This window comes from Channa argus, chromosome 3 (assembly GCF_033026475.1).
Source record: "Channa argus isolate prfri chromosome 3, Channa argus male v1.0, whole genome shotgun sequence".
NCBI lineage: Eukaryota > Metazoa > Chordata > Actinopteri > Anabantiformes > Channidae > Channa > Channa argus.
The window spans coordinates 18,244,900-18,254,268 of NC_090199.1; positions in this window are offsets into that span (position 1 = coordinate 18,244,900).

Here is a 9,369-nt window from a genome sequence, read left to right on the forward strand (position 1 = left end):
GAACTGGCTACAGAACAAAAAAACTCAGACTAACCAAAGGGACCAGAACATGAGGGGGATTAACTTAACAGATAGTAAGAAGGTAACTTAGGACAACATAACTTAGGACAACAGGCTCAGGAAACAAGACTCGGATAAACATAAACTCTAATGACAGGTAAGTACACGGAGGGGGACTAAGGAAAACTGATAACCAGAGGGAAACCAGATAAATAAGGGACAGACAAACAAAAATCACTACACAGGAAAACAACGAGGAAGTCTAAGGAAACAGACAGATAAACTAAATTAACAAGACACGGAAAAACAAAACAGCAAGCAGGCACATCACCAAAACTCAGACCAAAAGGGGAAAGCTGCACAGGGTCCCAAAAACAAAAGTCCAGGAGAAACAAGAGTCCCGAATGCAAGAGTCCCAAATGCAAGAGTCCATAAAATACACCATCAGCTTTTACCTAGAGTCCAGAGTCTGAGGGGTTGGTGAGGGTAATAATGATGACAATGATGACCACGATGAAGACAGTGACCACGATGGCAGAGACCACATTAACAATGACGAGGATCTGGCAGGGGAGTGAAGGGAAGACTGAACCTAAATAGAGGGTGGAACAGGTGCAAACAATGAGAGACAACGAGGGTAAAGCTGGGATAAACTAAATTAACAAGACACGGAAAAACAGGGTGGGTGGCGGGGGTCCGGAGGTGGGCTTGAAGCCCTCCAGGACGTGACAGGAGACCCAGCAGGGAGCCGAGCAGGTGGCCGGCGGCGACAGGAGACCCAGCAGGGAGCCGGGCAGGTGGCCGGCGGCGACGGCAGAAGCCCTCAAGCCCCAAGTAAGGAGAAGGGGCCACAAAATAAAAGTCCAGGGACAGGAAGTGCAACAAGATCCTGACAGGTAATTGCAGTTGATACCCTAACTTGATTAAGATTATAAAACAATCATGTTACAATCATGCTTTAAAAAATGAACAGTACTTCCCCGTGAATCTGTTGAATGTAATTTACTGTACAATATTTCGGCTAAAATGATTAATGCCATTGTTTTTCTTGGGAGGATGTTGATGTAGCTTTAATTAAACTCACAGTTTAAATATGTCTCTCAACCAATGTAAAGTAACAGAGAGGATGCATAGTGATGAGTACATGTACAAGATCTATAAGGAGAATGTTCAATTATTGTAGTATTGCTAAGGACAGCCCTTACAGAATACAGCAGAGATCCCATCTGGGAATCAATAATCCAGCAGCTGTACTGTATCCAATGAATAAAGCTCTTTCCATAAGGCAGTTCAAAGGGTCAAAACCTAGGTGACAAAGAAATAGGCTGTGTATATATTACATGTTGTGGGAATAATTTTTTCTTGGTAGAAAACCCACAATAATCCCAACATCTGATACTGTGATGTGTCTTATTATTTCTCGGGTCTAGAAGCAGAGGGAAAATCGATCACATACTGTACAGTTTCTCCCTCCCTCCCACTCTCCATCTCCTTTTACCCCAACTCCTTTTATTATCTGTGCTCTTCACCATCCTCACCCTGTGTCTTAACTCATATTCTAACTCCACACCTCTTTCTTCATCTCTTCACCAAGGCAGGAAATGAACTCCACCGTGCACAGATCAATTTACATGGCATTTCCATTTCCTATTTCCTTCACTTTCAGATATTCATGCATTTCATAGTATTTCCCACCATCACGTTGGCATTCAGTCAGCAGTTCCAGGGGAAAGCAATTTCAGCAATATCGTGTAATTTTGAACTTTCTTTGAATTATATACAAATACGGTTTTGTGAACTACTCGCATTGCTTTGTGTCTCTGGATTTAGTTGAAAGTCAGTTATCTTCTTATGTAGCTAGTGCACTGAGCAGCTGAAAAACACAGAATCAGCTTTAAAAATCATTCGCATTAATGTTGCTGCTGTATGTAGTTTAGCTGCCCACTACTAACCAATTTACAGCCTGCAGTGCAATCAATTCATGTAGGTTACTATTACAAATAACTTGGTGAAAATCTCTGTACAGAGGAGAACATCAACAATCACTGCATTGCCTAACAATGTAGTATTTGTGTGTGTGCTATACTGCAAAATATTATTATTTTTTCTTATATTATTGAGCTGCAGTCAGTGTGTAGTTAATACTTTTTATGCTTCTCATTTGCCAGCTATTGGCACAAAATAAAATGTGGAATAATTTTACCTAGACGGTAGAGGTTTGCTTGTTCAGAGTATTTTGTCCAGGTGGTGTGAAGCCCGTTTCCCTTTCACAAAACCAACCAGTCTGAAACTAAGAACAATGAATTAGAAACAAAAACTAGTTGTTCAGAGGTATTGACTACCCACATTTCTTAACCTACTGTGCCTATAAATCAGTTAACTACTATACAAAACTATCATGTCACCCAGTATTACAGTACTATTGAATCAATATATGTTTTGGTATTGTAAAAAAAAGTATGAGGAGTTGTTGTGTAGGTGAGGTGTATTCATGTTATCAGCTCTCGTAAAACACGCGTCATACTATTGTAGAGCATATTTAGTGTCTTAATCAGAGTTAGCTGGACTGATGGTTTGGCTGTGTATTATGCACCATATGTGAGACTGTATCTGCTGTGTATGAGAGGCCAACACAAGCACATTTTAATGCTAATGTCCCACATTATCATGCATATTCTTTGCTAAGATAGGAACCACTGATTTGACACAAAAGCAGAGATCCTTAGACACACTCATCACAAATCTCTGCTATGCTGCGACAATTATCTGCACGGTTGATTAAACACACGCCCTTTCATGCGTTCACAGCTTAATTTTCAAGGAGCCAAAATGATAAAATCATCAGACTTGAGGGCTGCAGTTTCAAACAAAGGCATCTTTGCTGCAAAAAAAAAGGTGTCAATCTGACAATAATCATCATGAAAGGACTTTAAGTAAATACCAAGAGCCACATGAGTACACCCCTACACACTCGTGCTTGCTGGCTCAAATTTATGCAATCTGATCACTTGTCCCCAGTGCTTTGTTTGTACTGTGATGGAACGGTTTTAGCTTGACATTTATAACTGCTCCAAGAGGTGTTGGAAAGCAAGATGCTCTAAATACAGTACAACAAACAATAGTTACACACCTCTAACATGAATCCTTTTATTGATGATGAGGATAATGATGATGATGATAGTAATGATGAGCAGCAGCAGAGGTTAAGTTAACTCCTGCGATGTGGGTTCAGCCTAATTTCTACCATCTTTGAGCAAATTAACAGTGTGTGTTCAGCCTGCATGTTTAATTCTCTCTCTCTTGCTCTCTTGTTGATACCTGTTATAGTTATCAGTCGCCATGGAAACCCTGTGCTTTCCTTTGTAACTGACAAATGGGATAATGAAGAAAAACAGAGAACACCTGGCCAAAGAAACACAACTGCCTGCTCTGGTTATTGCAGCAATACTGTCACCACAACAAACCTATACACAGAACACATAAAGCTGTTGAGTTCAGCATTTGACAAATAGTAATAATTTTTCCTCTGGATGCACATTTTCTGAGGCTTTCTTTCTTAATCAGAAAAGGCTTTTAGATCATGCACAAGTAGTTTATTATAGCAAAATGAACAATTATCTGATAAAATCTGACAAATCCCAATTGTTTTATGAGCTGTGCATAAAAAATAAATTATTTAGTTTACATTTTGATTAAATACAAATAATGAAACTCTCCTCATACTGACCAAGGGGAACATGCAAGGAAACTAAAATATAGGCATATATGCATTTTAAGAGTTGGCTTGAGTTATAACCAGCTTCTTTTAATCCTATATTTCTTTTCTAGTACATCATTTACAATCTTAATGGCCACAGATCAGTCCAACCTCAATCAGTCAATCCCACACTGGAAGAGCTGGATTCAATTATCATAAGGAAATAAGGAACAGGTAGGCCTGGTTGCTCCCATCTCAGAAACCTCTCTTTGAACAACAGAACATCTTTTATTGTCATTGAGCTTCTTCTTTTCCTTTCGGCTGCTCCCTTTCAGGGGTCGCCACAGCGAATCATGTGCCTCCATCTAACTCTATCCTCTGCATCCTCTTCACTCACACCAACTAACTTCATGTCCTCCCTCACTACATCCATAAATCTCCTCTTTGGTCTTCCTCTAGACCTCCTGCCTGGCAGCTCCAACCTCAGCATCCTTCTACCGATTTATTCACAGTTTCTCCTCTGAACATGTCCAAACCACCTCAATCTGGCCTCTCTGACTTTATCTCCAAAACATCTAACATGAGCTGTCCCTCTGATGTACTCATTCCTGATCCTGTCCATCCTCGTCACTCCCAAAGAGAACCTCAACATCTTAAGCTCTGCTACCTCCAGCTCTGCCTCCTGTCTTTTCTTCAGTGCCACTGTCTCTAAGCCGAACAACATTGCTGGTCTCACCACCGTCTTGAACACCTTTCCTTTCATTCTCGCTGATACTCTTTTATCACACAACACACCTGACACTTTTCTCCACCCGTTCCAACCTGCCTGCACTCGCCTCTTCACCTCTTTTCCACACTCACCGTTGCTCTGAACCGTTGACCCTAAGTACTTAAAGTCCTGCACCTTCTTCACCTCTGCTCCCTGTAACCTCACCATTCCACCTGGGTCCCTCTCATTGACACACATGTATTCTGTCTTGCTGCGGCTAAGCTTCATTCCTCTGTTTTCCAGAGCAGACCTCCACCTCTATAGATTTTCCTCCACCTGCTCCCTGCTCTCACTACAAATAACAATGTCATCTGCAAACATCATAGTCCAGGGAGATTCTTGTCTAACCTCATCTGTCAGTCTGTCCATCACCAGAGCAAACAAGAAGGGGCTCAAAGCCGATCCTTGATGCAGACCCACCTCCACCTTAAACTCCTCTGTCACACCTACAGCACACCTCACCACTGTCTTACAGCTCTCATACATGTCCTGCACCACTCTAACATACTTCTCTGCCACTCCAGACGTCCTCATACAATACCACAGCTCCTCTCTCGGCACCCTGTCATACGCTTTTTCTAAATCTACGAAGACACAATGCAACTCCCTATGACCCTCTCTGTACTTCTCCATCAGCGTCCTCAAAGCAAATTGTCATTTATTGTCATTGAGCACATATACAAATTGCATTTAACCAATCCCCTTGGGGGAGCAGTGGGCTGCCACGGCAGGGGGTGCCCAGGGAACTAGCGCTGAGTGTCTCACTCAGGGACACACCTGGTGGGCTGGGATTTGATCAATTCTGCGATTTAATCCTGCAGACTTCTGCATCCCATCCTGCTGCTCTTCCCTGCGGCTCTGCCCATTGAGCTACCTGAAAACTGGTCTGAATAGTCAACGCTGGATTTCTTTGACCTTTTCATCTCTTTAATCTGCTGCTATCCTACAGTACACAGTCTGCAACTGGGCGTTGAGGTTGAGTTTGTTGTGCTTAATAAGGAATATTCTGATTTCAGGTTTTTTTTTCTTACGCACATGATTATGCATCAGTGACATTTAACTTTATTTCCGTTTTCACCTTAGGTTAAATTCACACAATCTGAAACCAGAGAGGCTTAGTTCACTGAAATGAAGATTTAAAGAATTTATGTGAATTTATGTGACCACTTATCAGTGTGTTTACAGAACATGCAATATTTTTTTATCACACAAATCTGTGAAACTACACACTATTGCTAAAAACAACATGAACAGATACATAATGTAAATTCTGCTTTGGTGTGAAAAGTCTTCCATGTGCAGTATGTCTGAAGAGCAACATGTATTGAGCTCACTCTGTGTATCAGTGTCAAATGTGAATTTGTGACTCAAGAACTGTCAGAATATGAAAACGATCCAAGTACCCAATTCTGCTCAATGACCTACTTTATTGTATCTTAACAACAGCGTGAGGTGGAAATATCCAGTGTCAGATCCACTTATGTCTGAAAACATCTGCTTTAGCAAATCTGGAACCCAAAAAAGCTCAGTGCCACTGCTGCTCATTTGCATTTTCTGTGTCTTTATTACATCATGTGGACATTTTTTATCTTGATACGATTGTTATAAGGACATTTTTGCTAGTCCTCACATCTCCAAAGGGCTGTTGAAGCATTTAAGTGTGATTGTTAGGGTAAGGGCTATGCAATAGGGGTCTTCACAAGGATAGAAAGATGAGTGTTTGTGTGTGTGTATGTGTGTGTGTGTGTGTGTGTGTGTGTGTGTGTGTGTGTGTGTGTATACATGCACCTGTAAAACAATGAACAATACATCTTTCTAAAAATAGGACATCTGAATGAAATCTGATTGTTTGCTGATCATGAAAAGACCTCACCAGTTCATTTCCTCTGTTAAATCGATGTCAACAGAAATGTGGAGGAATGAATACAATATGTGTTTGTTTGGGTTATGTGTTTTTCCGAATATGCACGTCCACTTAAATTCATAACTCTTGCATGGCTTCATGTGCTGTGTATAAGTTAATGCGTGACACTGCTTGTCTTTACTTTGTCGTTTGCATCAGATGATTTTCATTCGATTTTTCCAGAACATCAATCACGTTTGGACACCAAATGTCTGTTTATTTCACAGTAACAGTTTTTTCCTTTGTATTGCCACCTGTACTTTCACTTTTCACAGTGGACCTGTAATTCACACGTTCTTAGTGTCTGTCACTCACCCTGAAGGCTTAAAGTAACATAATTCCAGCATAACAGACTTTTTTTATTTCAATGTGAGAAGTTGATGGCTGAATTAGCTGAATATGATATAAACTTATTGTGCATGAGAAGAAGGCTGTTATGTGGGAAAAGAAAGCTGCAATGAGATTTTCTGTCTTGACTGTTCTGTACAGCAATAGCGAGTCCCCCAAACAGCACATAGAAAGTTAAGACAAAATTAGATCACGATGAGTCTTAAGCACTTTTACCTATATTGTTAAATGTTTGGTCTTCTCAGCATCTCTTTTAATTAACGCTTTGCCCTTGGAGTAAGCCACATCCATTTAAGTTTCCATTTTCTTCAAAGGGGACCCTTTGATTATCCTATTTCCACCATAATTAGGAAGAACATTAGATCCAGTCACGAAACAGCTCCACCTCTCCTCTTTTGCACGCTTGGTCACTTCAAAGTCTTCTGTTGTACAGACAACACTTGGATCTAATAGATATTCCTGTCTGCTTATTAACTGAAAGAGGCCAGGTAGGCTCCCCCAGCTTCCAAGCAATTACCAGAATAAGTCAGGATGTGGAGTGGGGTTTACCAGTTTATTGGACAGGGCTGCCAGGTGTGGTATTGATACCCTGGTTAGATAACTGCAGAGGTGCACAGTGGCAGTGCATCTAGTGCATGAATTCAACTTGCGCATTAAAGGGAATCGCTGAGAATAAGTACAATTATGTGCTTTTTTTCTCTAAACTGATAGGAAGGATAAACAAATGGAGGGTACTTCTGGACACGAGATAATTAACAGCCCATTGAGGTGTGAGCTGAAAGGGATTACAGCTCTCTAGAGTTAGTGTGTTAATAAGGAAGTAAGCTACAACAGTTTGATCCACAGAAAACAAGGAACTCAAATTAGGTCTGTCTGACTCTGCTGATGTAAATATATGTATTGCAAACTTATGTTGGCATATTAATTTTGGCTTACTCAGAAAGGTTAAATTATCTCTATATTTATATGGTGACTGATTTCATATTAGATGTGATTGTACAAAAGGAAATATACTTCAGTGTCAGGAGGATTTTTTGTAATATTCTGTTAATTCGGTGCATTCTGGAGGAGTAAGATTGGCCCCAGTGTTGGTGAGAATATGTTGAGTTGGATTCACCAGTGCAAAATGTGCCGCGTCAAAGCAGATGAACACTTCAAGTGTAAGATACTCACTCTGAAAAGAATTCTGGAATCTTCCGCCTTACCTGAAAAAGCTTTGGAACTTTATCGACGCCATTTTTGCGACTGTCGATGCCATTTTGTGTGACTGTGGTAGGCCCTCTTTTATGACATATTAAACTTTGATTTTTAAAATCTTGGCCAAGTCTATGTTTTATACTAACCTAATATTGTCTGTCTGTGTGGTGTGATTGTGTTTGTACTTGAAAGAAATAGAAAACACCAGTAAATTAGAGGTTACCCTTAAGTGACCAGTTACAGTCAGCTAACGTTAACTTTGACTGCCAGCAGAATTCTCGCTAGTTACAAAGATTAATGGCTTAGGTATTGGAAGTACACTGGAAGTTTGTTTTGTCTGTTTGGTGCTAAGCTAGCAATTTGTCTTGGCACTCTTAAATATATAGTCTTATATATATAATATATATATATATAATATATATACTATTTTGTGATAGTCAGTTGTAGATATGCTGAATTATAATTTTGGCCAGTCAATATTGTTTGAAGGGAAATCTATTAAATGTTATAACAGCCTCCTATTTTGTTACCTGTCTGTCAATATGTTGCACACGACCGTATGTTGAAGGGACTGAAATAGGAAAAAATACTTTCAAGGAGAAAGCCACTTAGGCTGACTCTATGGGTGACTGTATATGTTTAGTGTGTATATATCTCCACCACCATCTCCACACTAATATTATGATAACTTAAGCTCTGCCGTGATAACAGGTGGCATCTTCAGACAAACAGGTTCGTCTTTCACTCACGTCACATCTCTGTTTTAGTTTGTGTGGGTCATCAGCATTGGCACATCCCTTAAGAGCATATATTAATGTTTATTTTTATTCATACCACTCAACACGGAATTTCTTCAGCTGTATGTCTGAAGATTTTCACTTCCTCTTAGTGCAGCTGTGGCACAGCTCAGTCTTTTTACTTGGTTATTCACTTGCTGAGCTTTATAGACCAGTAGCTGTCATATAAAGCCGACTTTTGGATCAACACCGAATATCTACAAAACTCATTAGCTTGTGCCTTGACTACCTCGTTAATGGAGAAGTGTTAAAATAAGTCAGTTTTGCTCTGTGAGCTTCTATATGATGATCGTGGTGCAGAGTAGGGATAAAGGGTTTGATGAAACCTCCTGCGCTGTCGACTCCACCCGATTGTACACAGACATTATAGTGCATTCACTGTTTGAGTCATTTGACCATTATCGTAACTTAGATAGAGATCTGGTCATGTTTTTGTGCCAAACTATTTAAAATATTTCAACTACAATACTTTTTATTAAGAAAACATTTTAATGCTAAAGTTTTACTCAATGAACTGAAGCTTTTTTCTCATGTTATTGAAGCTCTTACTTACAGTAAGTATGATTAGTTAATATAAACTTAAAGCTCACTTGCAGTGATGCATCAGATAACTGTTGTAAATGGAGAATGAAACACAGATGTCTACAGAAATTGAGGC